Source organism: Lissotriton helveticus, chromosome 5_1 (genome assembly GCF_964261635.1).
Source record: "Lissotriton helveticus chromosome 5_1, aLisHel1.1, whole genome shotgun sequence".
Classification (NCBI taxonomy): Eukaryota; Metazoa; Chordata; class Amphibia; order Caudata; family Salamandridae; genus Lissotriton; species Lissotriton helveticus.
This window is the reverse complement of record NC_136065.1, coordinates 1,998,923,886-1,998,950,514: the sequence shown is the minus strand read 5'-3', so window position 1 is coordinate 1,998,950,514 and position 26,629 is coordinate 1,998,923,886. Positions and strand designations below refer to the sequence as shown.

The 26,629-nt window shown below is 53.2% G+C and overlaps 1 protein-coding gene across 3 annotated transcripts in view; it reads right to left on the bottom strand.

Annotated features, from left to right (window-relative positions):
- LOC144756153 (E3 ubiquitin-protein ligase TRIM39-like) overlaps nt 1–26,629 on the bottom strand; it is a 636,326-nt gene that overhangs the window by 358,268 nt on the left and 251,429 nt on the right. The gene's annotated exons all lie outside the window — the stretch shown is intronic.

Below are 26,629 nucleotides of genomic sequence, written 5' to 3'. Positions count from 1 at the left end.
CGGATGCGTGGTACGGCAGCGAGGGCGAGGCTGGCGGATCGTAGTTGGCGGGTGGGCGTGTGGAAGGTCAGGCGGTCGTTGAGGTACTTGGGGCCCAGGTTGTGGAGAGACTTGTGTGCGTGGGTGAGGAGCCTGAACGTGATCCTCTTGTTGACGGGGAGCCAGTGCAGGTTCCTCAGGTGGCCGGAGATGTGGCTGCGTCGAGGGATGTCCAGGATGAGTCGGGCGGAGGCGTTCTGGATGCGTTGTAGTCTTTTCTGTAGCTTGGCTGTGGTTCCGGCGTAGATTGTGTTTCCGTAGTCCATCCGGCTGGTGACGAGGGCCTGGGTGACCGTCTTCCTGGTTTCGGTCGGGATCCATCGGAAGATCTTGCGGAGCATGCGGAGGGTGTGAAAGCATGAAGAGGAGACGGCGTTGACTTGTCTGGTCATCGAGAGGGAGGAGTCCAGGATGAAGCCTAGGTTGCGTGCGTGGTCTGTTGGCTTGGGGACGGTGCCCTGGGCTGGGGGCCACCAGGAGTCGTCCCAGGCGGAGGGGGATGGTCCCAGGATGAGGACTTCCGTCTTGTCTGAGTTCAGTTTCAGGCGGCTGTTCTTCATCCACTCGGCGACGTCTTTCATCCCTTCGTGTAGGCTGGTTCTGGCGGTGTCGGGGTCTCTGGTGAGGGAGAGGATCAGCTGGGTGTCGTCGGCGTAGGAGATGATGTTGAGGTTGTGTTGGCGTGCGATGGCTGCGAGAGGTCTCATGTAGACGTTGAAGAGGGTGGGGCTGAGTGATGATCCTTGCGGGACGCCGCAGATGACTTCGGTGGCCTCGGAGCGAAACGGGGGGAGGCGGACTCTCTGTGTTCTTCCAGCGAGGAATGAGATGATCCACTTCAGTGCCTTCCCTTGGATGCCGGTGTTGCTGAGGCGTTGGACTAGGGTGCGGTGGCAGACAGTGTCGAACGCGGCGGAGAGGTCCAGGAGGATGAGTGCCGCTGTTTCCCCGTTGTCGAGCAGGGCTCGGATGTCGTCGGTGGCTGCGATGAGGGCGGTCTCGGTGCTGTGGTTGGCTCTGAAACCGGACTGCGAGGGGTCGAGGGATCCATTCGTCTCGAGGAAGGCGGCAAGCTGTCTGTTGGCGATCTTCTCGATGACTTTGGCAGGAAAAGGGAGGAGCGAGATGGGGCGGAAGTTCTTGAGGTCGGTGGGGGCCGCTGTTGGTTTTTTCAGTAGGGCGCTGAGCTCGGCATGCTTCCAGCTCTCCGGGAAGGTGGCGGTGTGGAAGGAGGTGTTGATGATGTCTCGGAGTTGGGGTGCGATGGTGGAGTCGGCCTTGTTGAAGACGTGGTGGGGGCAGGGGTCAGTCGGAGATCCGGAGTGGATGGTGTTCATCGTGCGGGCTGTGTCTTCGGTGGTCACTGCGGTCCAGGTGCGGAGGGTGGTGGTGGGGTGCGTTGGTTCGACGGTTGGGTGCGAGGATGGTGTGCCGAAGCTGTTGTGGATGTCGGCAATCTTACGGTGGAAGAACGAGGCGAGGGAGTCGCAGAGATCTTGTGAAGGGGTGATGTCGTTGTTGCCGGTGCTGGGGTTGGAGAACTCCTTGACGATGCTGAAGAGTTCCTTGCTGTCGTGGGCGTTGTTGTCCAGTCGATCCTTCAGAGATTTCTTCTTGGTGGTGCGGATGAGCTGGTGGTGCTTGCGGGTCGCGTGTTTGAGGGCAGTCATGTTGTCAGTGGTCCGGTCAAGGAGCCAGGCTTTCTCGAGGGTACGGCAGGTCTTCTTGGAGTCCTTGAGTTCATCGGTGAACCAGGGGGCCTTCTTGCTTCTGGGTTTGCTGGGAGGGTTCTTCAGTGGTGCGAGGTCGTCGGCGCAGGCGGTCAGCCACTGCGTGAGGTTGCGGGCTGCTTCGTTGGGGTCCGTTGTGCTGGTGGGTGGGTTCTGGCTGAAGGAGGCGGTGAGCTGGTCGGCGGTGATCTTGCTCCAACTTCTGTGAGGAACCTGTTGCGGGTGGTGGTGGGTCGTGGTTCTTCTGAAGCTGAAGTGGACGCAGCTGTGGTCGGTCCAGTGGCGTGGCTGAAGGTGATGTGCTTGCAGGAAGAGAAGACTGGATCAAGCGTGTGGCCGGCGTAGTGGGTGGGGGTGTTGACCACTTGCTTGAGTCTGAGGATGGCGAGGTTGTCCAGCAGGGTGACGGTGTTGTTGTCGTTGTTGTTCTCCAGGTGGAAGTTGAGGTCCCCTAGGAGGATGTATTCGGCGGAGGGGAGGGCGTGAGGGCTGATGAAGTCCGTGATGTCTTCGCTGAATTGTGCGCGTGGTCCCGGGGGTCTGTAGATGAGGGTGCCTCTGAGGGTCGTCTTTGGGTCGGGGTGGATCTGGAAGTGGAGGTGTTCGGCGGCGGTGTAGGTGTTGTCGGCGTCGGTCGTGATGCGGATGGTGTTCTTGTGGACGATGGCGATGCCTCCTTCGGTCTGGTTGATTCGGTCCTTCCTGATGATCTTGTATCCATCCGGGATGGTGATGGCGATGTCGGGGGCTGAGGAGGCGTTCATCCATGTTTCAGTGAGGAAGGCGACGTCCGGAGATGTTGTGTCGAGCAGGTTCCAGAGTTCGATGGCGTGTCTGTGGACGGAGCGGGTGTTGAGCAGGATGCACTTGAGGTAGTTGCTGGAGCTTGGCTTTGCGGGCGCGGTGCATGGTCGGATGCAGGTGAATTTGCAGGTTGTGCAGGTGAAGGGTCCGTGGAAGTGGCTCGGGGCGGCCCGGCAGCAGGCGGGGTTCCGGCCGGCATTGAGTGCCTTGAGGGTGGCGGCGTCGTAGGTCTGTCGGGGTGTCTTGAGTCGGTGGGGGCCAGGGGTCCAGGCGCTGGGCGCGGTCCAGGCGCGGACGGGCACAGACGGGCTTGCCTTTGGCGCGCCATCGGCGCACAATCGGCACGCCCGCTGCGCGTAACCGCTGCGCGTACGCGCGGTCGCCATTTATGGCGAAGTGGGAGGGAGGGAGGAGCAGCTGGGAGGCGGGGAGGGCACAGAAAAAAGGGGGCGTGGCCGCTAGGACGGCGGCGGGAAACGGGGAGCGGGGCGGGCACAGGGAGACAGAGGTAACAACAATGAGCCGAAAACAGCAATGAAAATAGCAGTTACAGAACGAAAAATGATGGTTAAATACAGTTATCAGCAGGCAAAGCACACGCACGCAAAATGCGGCGGGAAGGCAGAGAGGTAGTCACAGCAGGGCTGCGGGCAGCAGCGAGGCAAGGGGGAACACACACAGCTGGTGGCCGTGCGGCGCGGGGGTGTCCTGTCCTAAATAGTGCTTTATAAAATAAACTTTGCAAATTAAGATGAAAACAGACACTAAGAAAAGGACATAGATAAATCAATGAGAACAAATTGCACCCCTTTAATGCTCATGACGGAATGGTTCCGTCTTGAGCACCAGTGCTCCTGTGCTCACGATGGAACTATTCTGTAATGCACAGGCGCACTAAATCTCTCTACTGCAAATAGCAGAGAGATTCCCTTTTTTGGGGGGCCTCTGGAGGTGGGGGAAGAGCTTCCCCAACCTCCCAAGCCTTTTTTCTCAATGTAATAAAGATCGCGGGCATGGCGCACTGTCATCATTACATTGAAACTATAGAACAAGTTACTTACCTTCGGTAACGATATATCTGTAAGAAACAGTAGTTAGTATTAGATTCCTTACCTTAGAATATCCCCAGGCGTCAGTCTGGATCCGGAAACTTTTGCGTAGCAGTACCCCTGCGCGTCGGTAGGCGTCGTCTGCAGGCGTCCCCTGCGGCTCCGCGTCCGTCGTCGGCGTCGTGCGCCGTGATGACGTCGCTGGAATATATAGACGCCGCCTCCGCGCGCTGACGTCAGTTCTTTGTACACAGCTTTTCCGCGCCAGAACACGCAGAGCCATGTGAGAACCAACACTGGTGCCATTTGAAACTAGGGCCCTGAAAGGGATGTCCTTAACCCTAGGTATCAGTTCGCAGAACGGGGAGGATGGGTGGGGCGGTAAGGAATCTAATACTAACTACTGTTTCTTACAGATATATCGTTACCGAAGGTAAGTAACTTGTTCATCTGAAAGAAACAGGTTAGTATTAGATTCCTTACCTTAGAATAGATACCCCAGCAATACCAACCCCGGTAGTGGGTCTGCGAACCAATACAATCCTACACCAGAAAGTCCTGGAGGACCGAACGGCCAAAGAAGCCATCCCTCCGGACTTGACTGTCCAGGCAGTAGTGCCTCACAAAGGTGTGCAGCGAGGCCCACGTAGCCGCCTGGCAAATGTCCTGCAAAGGGACTCCCCGGCCCAGGGCAGTAGTAGCCGCCGTGGCCCGAGTGGAATGGGCCCTCAGCCCAACCGGAGGCTCCTTCCGAGCCAAAGAGTAGCACGCTTTGATGCACAGAACGACCCACCGAGAGATGGTCCGTTTATGTACCGCCCTTCCCTTCTTCGCACCCACGTAGCCAACAAACAGTTGGTCATCCACCCGGTACTGGCGTGTGCGATCCATATAAAATGAAAGCGCACGTTTTGGGTCCAGACGATGGAGCCGCTCCTCATCCTTTGAAGGGTGCGGAGGCGGAAAGAAGGAGGGTAAGGTGATGGACTGCCCGATGTGAAAAGCAGAGACTACTTTGGGCAGGAAAGAAGGTCTAGTTCTCAGAACCACCTTGTCTGGATGAATTGACAGGAAAGGAGGTTTGACAGAAAGAGCCTGGAGCTCACTCACCCTCCTGGCAGAGGTGATGGCAACCAGGAAGGCCGTCTTTAAAGTCAGGAGACGGAGAGGACAGGAATGAAGCGGCTCAAAGGGAGCGCACATCAAGAAAGTCAGAACCAGGTTCAAGTCCCACTGAGGCATCACGAACGGAACAGGTGGATACATGTGCGTGATGCCCTTCAAGAATCTTGTTACAATAGGGGACCTGAACAAAGAAGGTTGATCAGGCAGCCGTAGAAAGGCCGAAAGGGCAGAAAGGTAGCCCTTGACAGTGCCCAGAGCAGAGCCCTGCTGGGCAAGAGAGAGAAGAAAGAGGAGAACCTCGGAAAGAGGGGCAGAGAGAGGGTCCACAGCCTTTGCTGTGCACCATTCCACAATGTATACCGACTTTGTGGAGGGACGCCTGGCTGCCAGAATCACATCACAAACCTCAGGAGGCAAGTCAAATGGCCTCAACTGTCGCCGCTCAATCTCCACGCATGGAGGTGGAGACTGGACAGGTTCGGGTGGAGGACCGTCCCCTGCTGCTGCGACAGAAGGTCCTCCTGAAGGGGCAGGCGGATCGAGGGACCGACTGACATGCTGAGTAGCTCGGGATACCAGTACCTTCGAGCCCAGTCCGGAGCCACAAGGATAACTTGGGCCCGGTCGCGCCTGATCTTCTTCAGCACTCTGGGCAGAAGTGGTATAGGCGGAAAGGCGTACAATAGACCGCAACTCCACTCGCGCCGAAAGGCGTCGCCGAGCGAGTGCCGTCTTGGAAACTCCAACACGCAGAACCGATGACATTGTGCGTTCTCTTCTGTGGCGAATAGATCTAACCAAGGCTCTCCCCATTGCAGAAAGAGGCCTTTCGCCACGTCCGAGTTCAGACGCCATTCGTGATCCACCGAGCACCGACGGCTGAGTTCGTCCGCCCTGGCGTTCAGAGAACCTGCCAGTTGTTGAACCGTCAGAGTCACGCCCTGACGTTACAGCCATTGCCAGAGACGCAGAGCCTCCTGGCAAAGGGTCCACGACCCCACCCCGCCCTGCTTGTTGCAGTACTACATGGCGGTGGTGTTGTCCGTGAACACCTGCACTACACTCCCGTTGACAAAGGGGAGGAATGCCTTCAGTGCTAGGCGAATCGCCCGCAGCTCCAACATGTTGATATGGAGCCGGGACTCCGCCGGAGACCAGATGCCTCTGATCTCCGCCTCTCCCAAGTGGCCTCCCCAGCCCTGGAGGGACGCGTCCGTCACAACTACGTGCTCCGGTTGGGGAAGTGAGAGGGATCTGCCTCTGACCCAATCGCGGTCCGTAAGCCACCACTGCAACTGTCTCGCAGTGCCCTCCGAGATCAGGACATGGTCGGATAGGTTGCCTTGATGCTGGGCCCACTGAAACTTCAGGTCCCACTGCAGAGCCCGCATCCGCCACCGGGCGTGATGCACCAGAAGGATGCAGGAAGCCATCAGCCCCAGCAGCCGCAGCGTCAACCTGACCGAAACCCGGGATAACGGCTGAAAGATTGGAATCAGAGCCTGAATATCCCGGACCCGCCGTTCCGGAGGATAAACCCGAAACTGCGCCGAGTCGAGAACCGCTCCGATGAAAAGGAGCTTTTGAGAGGGACACAGGTGTGATTTCGGCACATTGATGGAAAACCCCAGCTCGTGCAGGAGGTCTGCCGTCATCTGAAGGTGGTGGACGACTGTCTGGGGCGAGCCCGCCTTCAACAACCAGTCGTCGAGGTAGGGGAAGACTGAAACCCCTAACCGGCGCAGATGAGCTGCGACCACCGCCATCACTTCGTGAACACCCGTGGGGCGCTGGTAAGGCCGAATGGGAGCACGATAAACTGAAAGTGCTCGTGGCCTACCGTGAACCGCAGGTAACGTCGGTGGGCCGGCAGGACGGGGATGTGAAAATACGCGTCCTGCAAGTCCAACGCCACCATCCAGTCTTGTGGGTCCAGAGCAGCCAAGACCTGAGCCAAAGTCAACATCTTGAACTTCTCCTTCCGGAGGAAGCCGTTGACGTTCCGTAGGTCCAAGATAGGACGTAGGCCCCCCTTGTCCTTCTTGGGTACCAGAAAGTAGTGGGAATAGCAACCACACCCTACTTCTGGCCCAGGAACGCGCTCGATGGCCCCCTTGGCCAAGAGGGCCGTAACTTCCTCCTGCAGAAGTGTCAAGTGGTCCCCCGACACACGGTGGTTCTGCGGTGGCATGGCTGGAGGAGTGCTCTCGAAGGGGAGGGAGTAGCCCCTTCGGACGAGCTGCAGCACCCACCTGTCCGATGTGATGGTGCGCCAGCGGGAGTGGTGATGGCGAACCCTGCCACCCACTGGCGTCACATGGGCCTGAAAGCTCGGACTAGGAGGATTTGGAGGCTGATGCTGCGGGGGGGGGGGTGTGGCCTGACCTCGCCGCTGTCCCCGACCGCCTCCACGGCGGAATCCACGGCCGCCACCGCGTTGAGAAGTGTTCTGCGGTGCGTGGCTGGCAGCACGTGTGGGACCGCCCCTTCCGTGGCCACGAAAGGAGCGAAACAAACCCGTTTGCTGGCGCTGGGTCGAGAGACCCAAGGACTTGGCCGTGACCCTGGAGTCCTTGAAGCGCTCCAGCGCGTGGTCCGCTTTGTCGCCAAACAGGCGACTGCCATCGAACGGCATGTCCATCAAAGTATTTTGGACATCCGGCGAAAAGTTGGCGGATCTCAGCCAGGCGTGGCAACGAATCGCCACCGTCGTGGACATCGCCCTGCCTAGCGAGTCGGTCGTATCGAGACCACACCTGATGGAATATCGTGCTGCGTCTCGGCCTTCAATCATAGCCTGACCGAGCTTTGCCCGTACCTCCTGCGGGCATTGTGGCAGACACTCCGCGACCGTATCCCACAGAGAGTGGGTGTAGCGGCCCAAGAGGCATGCGGTGTTGCAAGACCGCAGTCCCAGACTCAGGGACGAGAAGACCTTCTTCCCATACTGGTCGTACCTCTTAGATTCCCGGTCGGGCGGGGCCGACGGGAATGCGGTTTGGGAAGTCGAGGCCTGGATCACCAGACTCTCAGGGGTGGGATGGGTGGACAGGAACTTGGGGTCATCCGGACACGGACGGTGGCGTCTGGCCACGTTCCTATCAACAGGCGAACCTGAAGCGGGCCTGGACCACGTGCCCAAAAGAACGTCTGTTAAGGCTTCATTGAACGGCAGCAGAGGCTCCTGTGGGCATGACTGCGGTTTGAAGACCTCAGTGAGGATGTTAGGCCTCACGACCGCGACGGGGAGCTCAAGGCGCAAGGCCTTGGCAGCCCTCATCAACACCACTGAATAAGCAGCCCCAGCCTCCGAGGCCACAGTAGGAGGCGAAACAAAACCAGGGTTAGGAGAATCGTCCAGACCACTGGCATCACCCAAGTCACCTGTCCAGTCCACGTCGTACTGACACTCGCGTGACAGAGGGTCCTCAGACCCCTCCCAACCCTCTCCATAATCTGCATCCTCACCATATTCTGAGTCAATGATGTAGACCGGCTCCTCGGGGTCAATGGGCCCCATCGGCGCCGGACTCGGCGTCGGACGACGCCGGTCCGACTCCGCGTCCGGAGTAGGAGAGGGAATGGGGGTGGCGCCGCCCGGAGCCGGCGCCCCGACGCCGGCCGGAGCCGGCGTCGGAGTCCCGGCGCCGCGCGGAGGCGGCACCATGGGTTGCCCCGATGGAATCGGCGCCGGAGAGGCCGGTGGACCAGCCGGCGTCGACCCTGAAGGGCCCAGCGGCGCCGGGGCCGTAGCCGCCGGCGGCGTCGGGGCCGGAGCACTCGACGGCGTCGGGGCAGGAGCACCCGAACCACTCGGGCCCCCGGACGGGACCACCGGGCCCGCAGGCGCCGTAGGCCCCGTCGGAGGAGACAGCGCCCTCATGGCCATGAGGAACTCCTCTATCTCCTCGCGCGACGCGCCTTGCCCAGGGACCGTCGGGTATGGAGCAGGCAGCGCCGGCGACCCACGCGGAGCCGCGGGGGTGGGGCCACCCGAACCCCCGGCCGCATCGCGCGAGCGTCGGGGGGAGTCGGGGGTACGATGACGACGCCCCGACTTCTTGTGCCTCTTACCTGAGGAACCAGAGGAATGGTGACGACTTCCGGAGCGCTCGTGGTGGCTCCGCGACCGCTCCCTCGACCGCTCCCTCGACCTCCGGCCAGACCGGGACCGCTCCTGACGCGGGGCCGACACCCGGAGCTCGAGTAGCTTGCGGGACCGCTCCCGTCTAGCCTTACTCGTCAAGGCCCGGCAGTCGACGCAGGACTCCACGTCGTGGTCCGCGCCCAGGCACCGGAGGCAGAGTCGGTGGTGGTCCGTGACCGACATCGTGCGATCACACCCGTCACAATTCTTAAACCCGGGCATCCTATCGGCACCTTAGAGTTAGAAAGATATCAAAAAACTTTGGTCAAAAGACCGGAGTACTGCTCTTCGGATCTGCGCTAACTGGCGCGGAAAAAAGAAGAACTGACGTCAGCGCGCGGAGGCGGCGTCTATATACTCCAGCGACGTCATCACGGCGCACGACGCCGACGACGGACGCGGAGCCGCAGGGGACGCCTGCAGACGACGCCTACCGACGCGCAGGGGTACTGCTACGCAAAAGTTTCCGGATCCAGACTGACGCCTGGGGATATTCTAAGGTAAGGAATCTAATACTAACCTGTTTCTTTCAGATACTAGGTTTCAGTTTAATTTTTAATGTTTTTGTGCTCGTGGGGCTATCTGAGCCCCAGAGCAGCGAAACACACAGGAGAGGTTTCACAGGAAAGAGGAGAGTTTCCCCTTGCCAATGGTTTTATGTTCCATATAGGTACCCTGATATGGCCCGGGTAATATCATAGGCCTTCACCTACATTACCTCCCCTACACTACACTGTAACAAGCCTTTTGGGATTGAACCTTTACTTAGTTCTAGTACTGGGCGCAGAAGGAGGGTTTTCCCTGAACAATAGTGTCCTATAACTTCATCAATAGACTCACACAGTATGAATGGATATTCATATGGGTTCTTGTAAGCAAGGCAGGGGCTAGACCAGCTGCATAATATCTACGTACAAGGTTCATCCAATACGTCATCATCAAATCCAACCATGGCTAACTCAAGAAACATGGGACAAAGGAATCCTCTATACCTTCTGTATAAATACATCACATCTTGCTAGTGTTAGCCAGAAGGAATAGAGACTTCCAGGCTGACACACTGACCAGGGACATTGAGGCGCCTGCATGCAAATGCTCCAGCTGTCAGTGGTTTGAGAAATCCCTTGCAGAGTGTCCAATACGAGACCAGGACGGGGTCCCACACTATCTTGCTTCAGGTAATGGCATTAGTCTAAACCTCTATCAATCAATCAGGGAATTGTAAGCGCGCTACTCAAGGCGCTGAGGGAGGGTGGGGTCCGCAGTACTGTTTAGCCGAAGAGACAGGTCTTGAGGGTCTTCCTGAAGGTGTTCAAGGAGGGGCGACTCTGATGTCGGCCGGTAGCTCGTTTCAGGTCTTGGCTGCAATGTGAGAGAAGGATCTTACGCCTGCTCTGGCTCTGTGGATGCGCGGAGTTTCAGCCAGTGCGAGGTTGGAAGATCAGAGGATTCTTTTGGGTACGTAAAAGTTGATTCTGTCGTTGAGGTATTTGGGTCCGTTGTTGTGTAGGCATTTGTAGGCATAAGTGAGGATTTTGAAAGTGACTCTTTTCTCCACAGGGAGCCAGTGGAGACTTCATAGGTGTTAGCTGATGTGTTCGTGTCGGGGGATGCCGAGGACGAGTCTGGCGGCGGTGTTCTGTATTGTCTGGAGCTTGCGGAGTAGGTACTTGTTGATGCCGGCGTAGAGTGCGTTTCCATAGTCCAGTCTGCTGGTGATGAGTGAGTGGGTGACTGTCTTCCTTGACTCAGGGGGGATCCACTTGTAGGTCTTGCGGAGGGTGTTGAATCAGCTGGAGGTGATGGCGTTGACCACTCAGTTCATGGTGAGTGATGATGCCGAGAGGTTTTGGCGTGGTCTGAGGTGGTAGGTGGGCTTCCGAGGGCGGTCGGCCACCAGGTGCTGTACCATGCAGAAGGGGTGATACCGAGGATGAGGACTTCTGTCTTCTCGGCGTTGAGCTTCAGGCAGCTGATGATCATCCAGACTGCGATGTCTTGCATTCCTTTCTGGAAGATGAGTTTAGCAGTGGTGGGGTCTTTGGTGAGGGAGAGCTGGGTGTCGTCGGCCTAGGATACGATGTTGAGGCCGTGTTGTCGGACAATGGCTGCGAGGGGGGCCATGTAGATGTTGAAGAGAGTGGGGCTCAGTGATGAACCCTGTGGGACTCCGCAGGTGATTTTTGTGGGGTCGGAGAGGAAGGGTTGGAGTCTGATCCCTTGGCTTCTTCCGGTGAGGAATGATCGGATCCAGTCCAGGGCTGTCCCTTGTATGCCTGCGTTGTGTAGTCTAACGACTAGTGTGCAGTGGGAGACGGTGTCGAAGGCTGCTGATAGGTCGAGTAGGATGAGGGCTGCGGAGTGGCCTTGGTCCAGAAGGGTGCGGATGTAGTCTGTGGCAGCGAGTAGGGCAGTCTCTGTGCTGTGGTTGCTTCAGGATCCGGATTGGGATGGGTCGAGGACGGCGTTCTCTTCAATGAATTGTGTCAGTTTCCTGTTGACTGTTTTCACTGCAACTTTCGCTGCGAAGGGGAGGAGCGAGATGCGAGTTCTTGAGATCGGTGGGTTCAGCTGGGGGCTTCTTGAGCAGGGGTTTGACTTCAACAAGCTTCCAGTCATCTGGGAATGTGCCTGTTTTGAAGGTGGTGTTGATGGTGCATTGTAGTTATGGTGCAATGGTGGCCGTGGCTATGTGGTAGCTGTGAGGTGGGCAGGGGTCAGTGGGGGCCCCCCAAATGGATGCTTTTCAGCGTCGAGGCGGTCTTTTTGGCCGAGATCGGTGTTCAGCTGGAGATGGTGGACTGGCTGGTGTTTCTGGAGGGAGGGGCAGTCTGTGGCGCCTGGTGAATGGTTGATGAAGTTGTCGTAGAGGTTTTTGATTTTGAGGTGGAAATAGGTTCCAAGCTTGTTGCAGAGGTCTTGGGAAGGGGTGATGTCTATGGCTTCGCTGCGTGGGTTGGTGAATTCTTGAATGACACTGAAAAGTTCCTTGGAGTTGGTGGAGTCAGCCAGGATTTTGTTGTGGATGAAGTTCCTCTTGCTGGCTCTGATTTGGTTGTGATAGTCTATCATGGTGTCCTTGTAGGTAGTGTGGTTTTCGGTTGTCTTGGTATTTCTCCAGTTCTTCTCTAGGCATCTGCAGGAGGGTCTGGCTTCTTGGAGAGCGGTGGTGAACCAGGCGGCTTTCCTGGGGCATTGTCAGGGTTGCGTAGCGGGGCGAGCTCGTCTGCGCAGTTGGAGATCCAGGTGTGGAGTTCTCTGGCTGTGTCATTTGCGTCGGGTGCCCAGGTGTGGCTGTCTCTGGTGAGGGTGGAGTTAAGTTGCTCATATGTAACCTTGCTCCAGTTCCTTCGTGGTGGGTGTGGGGCTGGTTTGGGTGCCTTGGGTTTGTCGATGGCGAAGTGTACGCAGTAGTGGTCGGTCCATGGCGGCTGCATTGTGTGTCTGAATTGGACGATGTTTCCTGCCGCGAAGATGGGGTCAAGCGTGTGTCCTGCCCTGTAGGTCGGTGTGTTGACAAGTTCTTTAAGTCCGATGCTGCAAGGTTGTCACGAAGGATAGTGGAGTTGGGGTCGCTGCGGTTGTCGAGGTGGAAGTTCAGGTCTCCAATGAGTATGTAGTTTCCTGAGGCGATGGAGTGGGTTGCGATAAAGTAGGTGATGGTGGTGGGGAAGGGTGTTTGGGGGCCAGGGGGTCTGTAGACGAGGGTTCCTCGGAGTGTGGCTTTGGGGGTGGTCTGGATCTGGAAGTGCACATGTTCGGCAGAGGGGAAGGTTTCGCTGGTGGTGGCCCCCTCCTGGGTGGTCTTTCCGCTGGATCTTGTATCCGTCTGGGATGGCGGTGCTGATGTCGGGGGCGGAAGATGTGTTGGTCCAGGTCTCTGTGAAGAAGGCGATGTAGGGCAAGAGAGAGTTGAGTAGGTTCCGGATTTCCATGGCCTGTTTGTGTACATTGAGGAGGATGCATTTTAGGGTGTTGCCGGTGCTGGCGTCGGCGGTGTTGGAGGCCGGGGTGGCGGTGAGCGTCTGGCTGCAGTGAAGGCAGGAGAACTGGCCGTGGGTCGTGTTCGGCGAGGCCTGTTGGCATTCTCGAAGTCTTCCAGGGTTGAGTGCGAGGAGGGTGGTGGTGTGGTAGCAATGGGTAGTGCGAGGTTTAGGGTTCCTGGCGCTGGCCGCAGTCGGGTCGCGGACCGGTGAAGCGGCTGCCATTAAGTAGGGGAGGTGGGAGGGAGGAAAGGCTGGGGGCCGAGAGCGGGGGAATTCCGGGGGGGAAGGGGCCGCAGGGGCAACAGTGGCGAAGGAAGAGGCAGGCACTAGAACATAAAAACAGTGGTGGAAGTAAAGTGAGACGTAGATGGGCACATTAACAGTGGCACAACAGGGAAAAAGTAAGAAAAAAACAGCTGAGAAAGGTTACGGTGGTAGCAGGCAGTCTGGTCGCAGTTGGAGCGGGCAACAGGAGTGGGCAGCAGCCTCGAACCTCCCAAGGAGGAGGTCGTGGTCTGGAGGCAAGAGACGGCACAGGCGGAGCTGCGGGGAGAGAGTGGACCTAGACCGAGTGTGGGTCGGAGGTCTTACTAAACCTAGAGGGATTCTTGGCTTCACACCTACTTACTTGCTAGGTCCCCCTAGGTACATTTAGATAGGCAATGCACTTTCTTTTATCATGCATTTTCTATTCATGGATGTATTCATGATTATTACAAGATGGTAAAACTGTACCTTTTATAATCACTGTACTGCAAATCACATATATCTTCTACTGTCTAACGATTGTTGCTGCATCATCAAGTTCTAGCGAGTGGTGTAACCTACAGACATAAATGAGGGTATCCCTGTCTGTACTATCCTTACGTGCAGATGGTCTGTTGTATAAATGCAACTATCATCCCACTGGTTACTTAATGTAAAGACAACCAAGGTATCTCATCATTTAGTTCCATTTGTATCGCTTTTTGGCCTGAACACCCAGCATTTTTCACGATGGAACAAAAAATTTGAAATGTCTAATGTGTGTAGGATAGTAGAGGCAGGGATACCCTCATTTAGGTCTGTAAGCTACACCACTAGCTAGAACCTGATGAGATTGACCGTGGTAATTTAACCAGGTAGGATTCCTACAGGTAGCAGCAGCACGCCTGAAATCACGCACTTGGGAGGTGGAGTAACACTGCTCCCCTGCACATCTGCGTACAAACATGCTATGTGCCACACTTGGGTTTCTATATAATCTATAATACTTATCAAGGGACCTTCTCTCCTATCAACATCACGCAGTGGAAAGGTCTGTTTTGAGACCCATGAGTCTACGCTCCCATAGACACTACTTTGTTGAGAGGTGGTGTTAGAATTGCCTTGAAGCACTAGGCATGAAAACATCCACTTGTTCGCCACTGTTATTGGAGAATAAGGAAATTAAAAATGCGGTTTATTTACCCCATTCCTGCTTAAAGTGCAGCGGGGTGCGGTTTATTGCAGCTATATTCAAATAGCTATGACACATAGCTTAGTGTATTGTTACGATTGTTTCAACATTGAAGAGTAGGGTCCCCCTTCTCACGCATGCGCAATAGACACACTGATAGCATGCGGGCACACTCGCTCTTTATACGGATTGCGAGTGTGACGGGGAAGTCTGTGCACTGAGTAAAGGGCGATTAGGTCATGAAATCTCCTGTTTATTTGGTCGTTCTGTCAATTAAATGATCAATTAAATGAGAGTTTTTTTTTATATTTTATTACACGTTATCAATGTACACTGCCTTTTGCCTACAACCCAGGGGCCGGCGGTTGAATATATGGACGGCAATACACAGCTATATTGGCCAACATCCCAGAGGGCAGGCAGCGAGATATCAACAGCATATAGTCCAATATAGTACGTTGTCCACAGTGCAGGTGAAAAAACAGTTCTCAACAAAATCATAAATAATACGTACAAACGTCTCCCCCCAGTTACCGACCCCCTTAGCAGCAGAAATCGCACTGTTGAACTGTCCTTCCTAGTCTCCCGCATCTTATCTGTTATTTCCCAGGCACCCCATTATTGTCCCCTCTTCTCGTTAATGGTGTACAATGTTGTCATTGTCCTCTGCCTTAAACGTGTTAACCTTCGGGATTCATAACATAGTCTCTTCCCCTCCACACAATCATTCATTCACACTGGATGTCAGCTTCCCTTAATCGTAGCCAATCAGAGAATGGTACCCATATGTCAGACGGTCTGGACTCGCTTGGCATTAACTCCCAAAACACAGACAATTGATTCCTGCAATACGTCACTGCCCTAATCCAGTCAGCCACCCTGGGCGGTCTTCGTTTCTTCCAATGAATAGCCACTTGTCGTTTCGCTAGCAACAACAACATAGCCACAAGTTTACGGTGTTCACTGGGTATTTCCTGAACATATCCCAATAGTGCCACCATAGGTAGTAGTCTGCATTGTGACACTTGTTATGCGTTCTATATGCTGGAAAATGTCCGCCCAGTATTGGAACACTAGTCTACAGTCCCAGGCCAGGTGGGTGAATGTGGCGCTCTGGGCACCGCATCTCCAACATCTCGCCTCATGAAGTAAGCCCATACGCAAAAGCTGTGACGGAGTGTGATATAATCTATGCAGGAAATTAAAGTGGATTAATTGGAGTCTATAGTTTGGTGACAGGTGTTCGAGCTGTGTGCAACAGAACTGCCACTGCTTATCAGAAATGACCAGTCCTGCTTCCTCTTCCCAGTCTGTTTTAGAGCTAGTGTGCGTGATCGGAGATTCACGTTGCGTGATGCTGTAAATGCGTGTAATGAGTTTTTTCGGTGATGAATTCGACAAAAGATTCTCCAGTGCAGGCAGGGACGTTGGTTTGCTCGGAAATTGTTTATATCTAGATCTGCATGCCGCCCTGATCTGATAATATAGTATTGTGTCGGCTGCTGTGGGTGTCTGTGATGTACACATATGTGATATTGTTAAAAACTCTCAATCAGGAAATAGGTCTCTCCCCCTCTCCAGGTTGTGCGCTCTTGCCCGCAGCCCAGTTGCCTTGTCTAATAGAGGTCCAATTAAGGGGTTAGCGTCTAGGGGCATAGACGGTGCATACAGCACCTCCAGCTTTGCTCTCTTTGCTATATTTTTCCATGCCCACCTCACCGCCTCCACTGTGTGAATCTCCTGTTGCGGACGTTTATAGGGCTGAAATATCGCCGTGTTCAGTGGGAGCGGTGCGATCCTGTCTATTTCCACCGCCATGTGAGGTTGAAACGATGTGGGATGGTGCCAAAAATGTAAAAATTGGGCCTGTGCGCTATAGGCATAGAGTTCAAAATCCGGGGCTGCCAACCCACCTTGCGTGAAAGGTAATGTTAGTGTGTTCCATGATATTCGGGGTTGTCTGCCCGCCCATACCTACTCAAGTACAGCAGAGGGGAGCCTCTTGAAGAAGTGGGCATTCAATGGCATAGGGATATTAACAAAGAGGTATAAAAATTTGGGCAAAATCACCATCTTAGCGATGGCTATGCGTCCCGTTAGAGACAGCGGCAGCTTCTTCCACCTAGGCAGCTTACCCTCTAGCCAGTCCATCGCTCTGCTATAATTAGCCGCCCATATTTCCTGTAAAGTTCTACTTATATAGATACCTAAATATTTCGTTTCTCCCTCTGCCCACTGGATCGGGTATTCCGATACAAAAGGAGCAGTGCTGTCTGTTAGTGGCAGTATCACTGATTTCTTCCAATTTATCTGTATTCCCGTCAGCCCTCCGTATCTAATAAACTCCCTCATCAGTACATCTAGATTGTCACCAGGGTCCGTCAAGTATATGGGCATGTCATCTGCATACATGGATATCAAAATGCCTCTGGTCGTAAACCCAATGCTTTTCTGTGTGTGGAATTGCCTGAGTCTCGCCGTCAGAGGTTCCATCGCTAAAGAGAACAATAGCGGTGACAGTGGGCATCCCTGTCGCGTCCCCTTGGTAATAGCGAAAGGCTCAGATATCTGGCCATTTATCTTAATTCTGGCTGTCGAGTTCGTATATAGGACTTGGATTTGCTTTAGAAACAGTGGGCTAAAGCCTAGGAGCGCTAACACAGTAAAGAGAAATTCCCATTCAAGAGATTCGAACGCTTTGGTGGCGTCCAACAGCGCGGCAGCGGCCTTCACCTGGGGCTCCAAATAATGAAGAACACCAAAGATTGTCCTCAGATTATGAGCAGTGGAGCGGCCCGGTATGAAACCCGACTTGGCTGGTAAGGCTATTTGTGGCAGCATAGGCTGCAATCTGTTAGCAAGCAGTTTAGCGTATATTTTAGTGTCTAAGTTTATGAGGGATAGCGGACGCAGATAGCGGATAGAGTCCGGTGATGTCGGGTCTTTGTCTGGTTTTAGGATGGTTATTATAGTGGCCTCTCAAAGTGTCGGGGGAAGCATTCCGGTCTCCGTGGCCTCCTGATATACCTGTAACAGCCTAGGGGCTAGGATATCTACATACTCTTTATAGAACGCCGCCGTCAGGCCGTCCGCCCCCGGGGCTGCATTCCCCTTATTACTTGTTACATCTTCTAGGGTGATAGGCAAGTCCATATACTTTCTGGCCCCGTCATTAAACCAGGCCAGCCCTATATCATCTAAGAAGGTAGTTATGTCCATATGCGTCAGGCGTATTTGGGAGCGGTACAAGTTAGAGTAGTAGTTGGACATCACACCCAGTACGTCAGGCGGTGTTCTGACTAACTCGTCGGTTTCCGTATGTAGTTCCGTGATGTAGGCGGAACCTCTGGGAGTTTTCAACAAGCCAGCTAGCGTTTTTCGCGGTCTATCGCTTTCTCCATAGCGTCGCGCCTGGGCATGTTTATATAAGTACACCGTTTCTCTCTCGGCCTCATTTTGAAACTCCGTCAGTTTGGCCCTAATAGCTGCTACAGTATTTGGGGAAGGGGTCTGCATTTGGGATCGCTCCAGCACCTTTATTTCCCCCTTCAGATGGCCTAGTGTGTTGCGTATGTCAGCTAGTACTCCCGATTTTAGCGCTATGCAGTTCCCTCTTGTGACCACCTTAAAGGCCTCCCAGAGAACTCCTGGTGAATCAACTGTACCTTCGTTTAAAGCGAAGTATTCTAAAATGTTATTGCGCAGCTCTTCCCGGAAGACCAAGTCCAGCAGCGCTTTTGATGGAAATGTCCAGACGGCCGGGCATATATAGGGGGTAGGCGCAAACATATCTGGGCCGGGGCGTGATCCAACAGCGTGCGTGGGTGATGTGTGGCATCAGCCAGCCAAGTGTGTAAGTCATTTGATACTAGCCAGTAATCTAGGCCCAACCATGCATTGCGATGGTGTGTGATGCATGTGCCCTCCTTTGCTGTAGGATGCAGGGCCCTCCAGGAGTCTATTAAGTGCAGGTCTTCTATGACATTGTGTAGTGTTACAGCTGCCTTCGCGTGATATGCACGTGGTGAACCCTGTCGGTCCAGCACCATTGAAAGAACCACATTAAAGTCGCCTCCCCACAGGATTGTGTCATACCTCAGTGTCTGTATTTTGTGCCCTATATCCTGAAAAAACTCCAGGCTGTCCGTGTTCGGACCATATATGTTTATTAGTGCTATGTGTGTGTGACATAGTTCTCCCTGTAATATGAGGTATCGTCCCTCACGGTCTACAGTCGTGCTGTGAGTGCGCCACTGTAGCCCTCTGCGCATAAGGATCGCGACTCCTCTAGAATAATTAGAATATCCAGCCTCTACAATCACCTACCAGCGGTTATTCCTTAGTGTCCCCGCGGAGGCGCTCGTTTAGTGTGTTTCTTGTAGGAAGCATATATCCACCCCGTGTCTCGTAAGACAAGAATGAATCAGTCTCATTTTCCTGCGATCGTTTAATCCCCGGACATTCCACGTGAGGCATGTCAAAGTATTCTCTTTACGTGATTCTGTCATTGCCATTTGTCCATTTCAAGCAACTGCCATATTTGTATGTGGGACCTCAAAGCGCAATTGCAATATACATGTACAATTTCAAATAGTGCAAACTTTCCTTCAATACAAATGAGGACATCAGGCTTAATAGGTCAGTGCCGCGTGCACAGAAATCTGCCACCAGAAACAACTTAAGATAACTAAAACCCACAACAATCCCCCCTCCACCCACACCAACCCCTCAATCAGGTTGTTTAATCCCTCCTCCTGTGTCCCACACCAACAACCGTGTCAAACAGATCATACGATCTAGGGGAATCATCCCATGGGGTACGTAGGTTCTCCGGCATCTAACCCCGTGCTTATGACAGGGTGGCCAAGCTGCGAACACAACGCACATACACTAAGAGCTCAACTGAATACAATAGCTCAGAACTGTCGTTAGGGATGCCCTCAAGATTTAGAGTAACATGTACCCCTCAAATAACAATTCAAGCTCTCCTTACCAATCGATAGTCGAACCACTGTCCTCAGCACTCACTGTATATAATTAGTTGCAATGAGCTCTCCGCAACAGCGATGTTTCACTCATTGTCGCTTAGTCTGCTCTCCGTCTGGTTTCCCTCTGGGGTCTGTAGGTGCTTGTGGTCTTTCGCCATTTGCTTGGCATAGGTGAGTGCCGCTTTAGCGTCCAGAAAGAAGGTAGGTCTGCCCGGGCCCTGAACACGCAGCTTTGCCGGATAGATTAAGGCATATTTTGTTCCCAGCTGTTGAAAAATTTTCTTCGCAGGGATGAATTCTCTCCGGGCAGCCTGTACTTGCAGGGTAAAGTCCAGATACATGGCCACATCGTTTCCACGGTATTGGATAGCTCCCTTTTCCCTGGCGAGACGTAGTATCAAATCACGGTCCCTGTAATTAAGCACCCGTGCCAAGATTGGCCTGGTTTCCGCCTGGGCCCAAAGGATCTATGTACTCTTTCTATAAGAAACATTGGAGACAGATTCGTGTCAAATAAGTCTTTCATCATGGTTTCCACGTATTGCTCCATGTTTACAATGCCTGTCGATTCAGCAATTCCCGTGAAGCGTATGTTGTTCCTTCTCGATCTCTCCTCCAAATCCTCATTCTTCTGCTGAATTAGAGCCAATATCTTATCCATTCCCTTCAATTTCCTCTCCATGTCGGTTTCGCCTTCCTCCGTCTCCGTCACCCTTGTTTCAAGGACGCCTACTCGGCCCTTCTGCTTGTCCATTCGTTGTGGGATTCTATCCATACGCTCAGCCAAAGTATCCATCTTGGAGTCGATGCCCTGAAAGCTAGTTTTCAGGTCTTGAAACATCAGTCGGACGTCATCCACCGGCAGTTGGGCCGACGCTCCGCTACCCGTCGTTTCGCTATCTGTTGCCTCAGTTTCAGTAGACTTACTGGATTTCTTCTCGAAATTGATCTGTGGCTGTCTCGTGTCCGGCTTCCCCATGATTAGGTCAGGTCAACTCCGTCCGCTTTGTACCCGTTTGCGCCCAGTATGGGTTATGCCAGACATCTTCCCGGCGCTTTCACAGGATACCTGTACGTTGACCGTGTCCAGGCAATGATTTGTTCACCACAAGTAGTTAATCCGGTCGGGTTCCCCGCTAGATCCAGGCCCTCAGCACGCCTCTCGGATCTCACTATCTCTCCAGCCACAGGATTCGCCAGGACTTGCTGAAGCCGCTTCCGCTCGGCCCACAGTGTAGTTGCTTGCGTCACAATAAAGTCGAGATATGATGTACACCTGTGTTCCCCTATGCGCCGTCTCCTTGACACCCCGATATTCCTTCGCAGCCCAATTCCGCCAGCAAACAGTCAAAAAGGGGGGCTTGGCGACTTTGAAAGTGTTGTCCACGTTTTCATGCCCACAGGACAGTACCCTCGAACGATGCGAGCGCTACCGCGGGTCCCACAATCCTGCACTTGGGGGCCCACGCCCTAGCTTCGCGTCCGACATCCTCTCACCAGCGTCGTCGCTTAAACAGCACAGCAACTGATATCTGGTAGCCTTCCAGGTGCTGCCTCCAATGCTGCCCATGTATTATATGGCACTCTGCTGCCTGTGTGCACTATGCCATAGCAGCTCGCCCCAGGGGGGTCTATATTACGCAACAATGATCGCAGCTTCTGCGCTCCTTCAAAGCTGCCCTTTATTCTCAAAATGGCGGACGGCCGCCCGTATATTTCGTATATTTCGGCGGCCGCCGGTGCATGCAGGTTGCTTCCTTCTGCCTCTCACCTCAATGCCTGCGAGATGTGGGGCCTGTACAGCGCTATTCCGCCGGCATCACCCCAGACAAAAAAGCTCACCGGCACTCTGTGCTACCTCAGCTCTCCGAGCTGCGCACATCCATCTTGCCGACTCCTTTCGCAGGGTGCCCACCAAGCGTCCTCGTCCCTTTGCCTCTGAGGCTCTCACCGTGGTGCCCAGACGCCGTGCCACTCACCCTCCGCCTTCTATTGTGGGGTCTCGTCTCAGACGCCGAGGTCCGTCACTATCTATCAGACTGCAGTGCCGTGCGACCCAGGCGGCCGGCCACGCAAGTCACCGGCTTCCTCCGGCCGTCTAGGCTTCTTCCGGGTTCAGTATGACCTCAGCCAGCACCTCGCTCCCACTCCAGCTACGAACCTCGGGAGTGCACCGATGCGTGTACAGTTTACCCCATGTATGACGTGTGGGGGCCCGGATAATGACTGATAGATAAGCTCGGCCGGCGGAGCTGCGTTAGTAGGCAGCCATTCCGCTGCACTGCCAAGTCCCGCCCCCAATTAAATGAGAGATTAATAGCATCAAGAGATGGTCGCCACTGCGCAGCACCAATATAACAGCGGCTTGATACCGCGCATGCGCACAGTGGAGTTCGAGTAGTTGTTAAGACCAGCGTCTCGTTCTGTATACATGCGCGAGAGGAGAAACGAGCGGGTCCTAAAGGCAGCGTAACAGACGCCCACGCTTGCACCGGAGGGCACTTTTGCATTAAATAAGAACACTATATAAAGCGATCCTACCTGACCATCAAGTACCTCCGGGGGCAGTTCAGTACCGAGACGGGGTACCGACGGACAGGTAAGGTGATCTAGGCTCTTTGACACCATCCTAACCTTGCCAATTTTATTGGTTTATTTATTTATTTTCAAGTTATTCAGTTATTCAGACACTACTCTCCCTTATTACAATAGCTATAAGGGAATAGTTTGGCTCTCTGAATACTGCCTGAACTCTTTTAGAAACCTGTTATGAACAACACCATTTAGGCCTCCTTCCCCGCTTATTACACTTGGGAGGTAATGGTTGGGCCTTGTTCACAATAAGACCAGTATACTAGTAGAACTGGGGGAGAGGCACCATAGGGTATATCAACATCATTACCCTTTAGATTGTGCTTACTACCAACTTTCTACTATACCTCAGCTACGAGATCACAAGCTTCAGTGGGGATGCCACAACACTGAAGAATGGACACATTATTTTAATAAGATGTCCCACCTAGAATTTTGGACAGGTGTGACTTAGGAACTTTGTTTCCCACAGAGCGGGCCCCCTTCCCTGAGCTGTTGCCAGGTAGAGGTGAGGTGTTTTATCCTACAGTTGGACCACATGTAATACCAAATGCATGCCTATTGACAATAGGATTAATTATAATATGTCACAAGCATGGCACGAGAAATTTACAGTGTGTGTTGTTTGTTTTTTCTCTCTCATTTTTTCACAGATATCCCCAGTAAATCCTGACAGATTACTGGTGTTATATCTTTTACTTATTTTTATTATCACTAACATAAATAACAGCAGCAGATTGAACAAACATCTCTCTGGTCCTGAAGAAAGCTACTGATACAAAGTATTGATCACTAGGCTGAAACATGTCGTACTGATACAATGAGTATTTTAAAATCTATACTGCTCACCGCACTGCTTTTTAGGTATCGCCTATGCCATCCCTTAGGGATGGTGGACGAGATTTATAGTAAGGCTTTCAAAAAGTCTCCCCAAACTGCGGAATAGGTACAGTTCATGTGAGCCAGGCGTGTGCACATCGCCAGCCACATCACACACCATTCTGAGCCTCAGCATCAGACTTCAAAGCAATCCGCTCCCCCCCATCAGACTTTAAAGGAATGCGCTCCCCCGCCCTCGCCACAGCAATGCCGAGAGCTTGTTTCAGTAAGCGGCACCTTTGTCCTTTGGCTGTTCGGTGGTCTGAATTCCTAAAGTAAGAATGCACGCCAATATACCCAGGCTAGGGAACCCAATTGAGTGAAATATAATAGAATTTAGCGCCTATCATCCCAAACATAATCCCTCTCTGTCCTTTCCGTCCCTTCATCACAACAACCCCTCACTCTGTCGCCGATCTCTTTACGTGACCCATATGCTATCTCCTTTCCACTCTCGGTTCATCTTTCTCTCGCTCCTTCTCGCATTCACTTTTCATCTCGCGTGTTCGATATCTCCCTCCACCACCACCTCTCTCCTCCCCCAAGCATTTCTCGCCCTCTCTATCTGTGTAGGTGCGTGCCTTCAGAAACTGTGCAGACTTGGGAGGGGGCGTTGTTTATTTGATTACAGTGTGTGTATTCAGCTGTCTCCTAGGAGAGGCTGGCCCCACCAGGCGAGGGAGTACACTTAAAAACATGCCCTAGAAGAGGGATTTCTTAATTTCCTGTAACTATACCGCATTTATGGGTTGATTAAGAGCTGCTTCCTTTTCACAATTCCATCATTGCAGGCCAGTCCACCCTATGCAGCCTCAAAACGCAACAGGCTGGTAGCCCTTATCCTTGCACGACTGCCTTTATTTAAACTCTAAATCCATGATAAGGAGTAGTTTCTTACCTGTAACTCCAGTTCTGTAGTAGGGGTATCTCTGTTATAGTCATAATCTAGTGAATAGTCCTGCCCATGTGCGTGGACCCCGGAGCCATCAAAAATAATCTCTTAAGCTGTCTTCTGTGCAGACCTGCATAGACACTTAAGAGAATTAAAGACAAATAATGCAGCCTATACCTATAAGGATACACTGTCCAGTACTTCAACTAGAAAAGCAAAGGATATTCCACCAATATCACATTTAACACAGTCTTTCAATTTTCACCCATAGAGAAACTTCCCCTTCACAAAATCCTTGGAATGATAGAGAGGAAGGGATGGACAGATGCCCCCATGGGCTGCCTTTATCTGTCTGGAAAAAGGATACCATGCCTTTAAGGAACTCTGCAGAGAACCTCGGTATCCCATGATGCACAGCTAAATCCTTTTACTTTCAGTTCTTTTTGAAGGTGTATAAAGCAAGGTCTGTAGCATACATCACAGTTCCATTTTCTCCACCGGGGAGGAGGGCGGGCGCTTATGACTATAACAGAGATACCCCTACTACAGAACTGGAGTTACAGGTAAGAAACTACTCCTTCTGTAGTAGGGGATCTCTGTGTATAGTCATAATCTAGTGATAGAATGGCAAGCCCATCCCAACAACTAATACGGCGGTGGAGAAAAAGACAGCCCCACTACTGTGCAAACAGATTTCTTAATGAAACCTGCCCAACCTGAGCATCTGCTCTGGCATCAGAGTCCAGACAATAGTGCTTAGCAAAGGTATGGACCGACTTCCACGTGGCAGCCCTGCAGATATCTGCAATGGGAACATTGCATAGCAAAGCCGTTGTAGCCGCTTTGCCCCTAAGGTCTTATTAGCCTTTTGGTAACACAACTGGATACAGGACACAATCCACCTAGAGATGGACTGTTTAGAGGTAGCAAGACCAGTCCTGACCGACCATAGTTGATAAAAAATTGGTCCGACCTACGAATATCCTTGGTCTTATCCAGATAGAATTTCAACACCCTCCTGACATCCAGGGAATGAAGAGACCTTTCCGCTGGAGTGGAAGGATTCTGGAAAAACGTAGGTAAAGTTATAGTCTGATTAACATGAAAGTCAGAGATCACCTTAGGAAGAAACTTAGGGTGAGTACGCATCACAACCTTAGCAGCATGAAAAACAGTATAAGGTTCCTGGCAACACAATGCCTCAATTTCACTCACCCTGCGGGCCGATGTAATGGCCAAGAGGAACGCCGCCTTCCACGATAGGTGCTGCAACGAAGCCTTATGAATGGGTTCAAACGGTTCCTTCATCAACCTGGACAGCACCAAATTCAGCTCCCACGAAGGCGAAGGAAGCCGAACAGGAGGAAACACTTTCTTTAAACCTTCCAAAAAATCCTTTATCACAGGAATCTGGAAGAAGGATGTCTGCGAAGGACATTTCCTGTACGCCGTTAAGGCTGCAAGGTGAACATTAATGGAATGGAAATTAAGGCCAGACTGAGCCAAATGCAAAAGGTATGGAAGAATGACATCCTCCTTACAGGTCGTCGGATCATAGTTCTTAGACGTGCACCAGATGCAAAACCTCTTCCACTTGTAAGCGTAAGAAGTCCTGCTGGAAGGTAGCTTAGCCTCCTTCAATATGTCCATGCAATCCTCAGGAAGATTCAGGTGGCCATATTGCACTATCTCAGGAGTCATGCCGCCAAACTCAACGATGAGAGGTTGGGGTGCACCATCTGCCCCCCGAACTTCGTGAGAAGGTCCGGTCAACATGGCAGTCGCAGGTGAGGCAAGAAAGACCGGTGAAGAAGGTCTGTGAACCACCACTGTCGGGGCCATTCCGGAGCTATGAGTATCATCCGCGCCCTGGACCGAGACAGCTTGATGAGCACCGCCGGAATCGGGGAAATGGGTGGAAAAGCGTACAGAAAGCTGTTTGACCAGCTGATCCATAACGCCTTCCCCAGAGTCCCCGGTCAGTAATACCTGGAGGCAAAGTCTCTGCATTTTCTGTTTTTGGCGGTGGCGAACAGATGTACGTCTGGAGTGCCCCACCTGGCGAAGATATCTTTAAGCACCTCGTTGTTTATGACCCACTCGTGGTTTTCCTGGATCATCCTGCTGAGTGCGTCCGCGTGAGCATGCTGCACACCTGGCAGATGAGTAGCAGTTATCGTCAGTCCTCCGGCTAGCAGCCAGTGCCAGATCGCCTGCGCTTCCTGTGACAGTGTGCGCGATCTCGAGGTCCCTGCTTGTTGAGGTATTACATTGTGGTCGTATTGTCCATCTGCACAAGCAAGGAGTTGGTCTGGAAGGACGGATGAAAGGCCTTCAGTGCCAAGTGAACAGCTCTGAGTTCCAGGAAATTGATGTGATACGTGGATTCCGCCAGGGACCACGTTCCCTGGATCTGTAGATGGTCTGAATGCGTTCCCCAGCCGTGGAGAGACGCATCCGTCACGATAGTCTAAGTTGGAATGTCCTTGTGAAACGGAACACCCTTGAGGAGATTCTCTGCTGAGCATCACCATCTCAGAGACTGTTGAGCGTGAAGAGACAACCAGATCCTGTCGTCTCAGCACCCCCGCTTCTGGTCCCACTGATCCTCCAGACATTCCTGCAGCGGTCTCAGGTGTAGGCGTGCATGTGGAGTGAGGAAGATGCAAGAGGCCATCGACCCCAGAAGAGAAGACACCGTCCTCACTGTTGTAGATGGAACAGCCAGGAGAGCCTGAGCCTTCCGAAGGATCGATCAGCGTCTCCCCTCCGAAGGAGACACGCTTATTGACATCGTATTGATGGAGGCTCCCAAGTACTGTAGGCACTGAACAGGAATCGGGACAGACTTGGATCCCAGCTGGTTCAGCAGGACGGCCGTCCTGTTGAAGTGCAATTGTGCTCCCTGGAAGGTGGAGGCCTTGATCAACCAGTCGTCCAGGTAAGGGCAGACAAACACC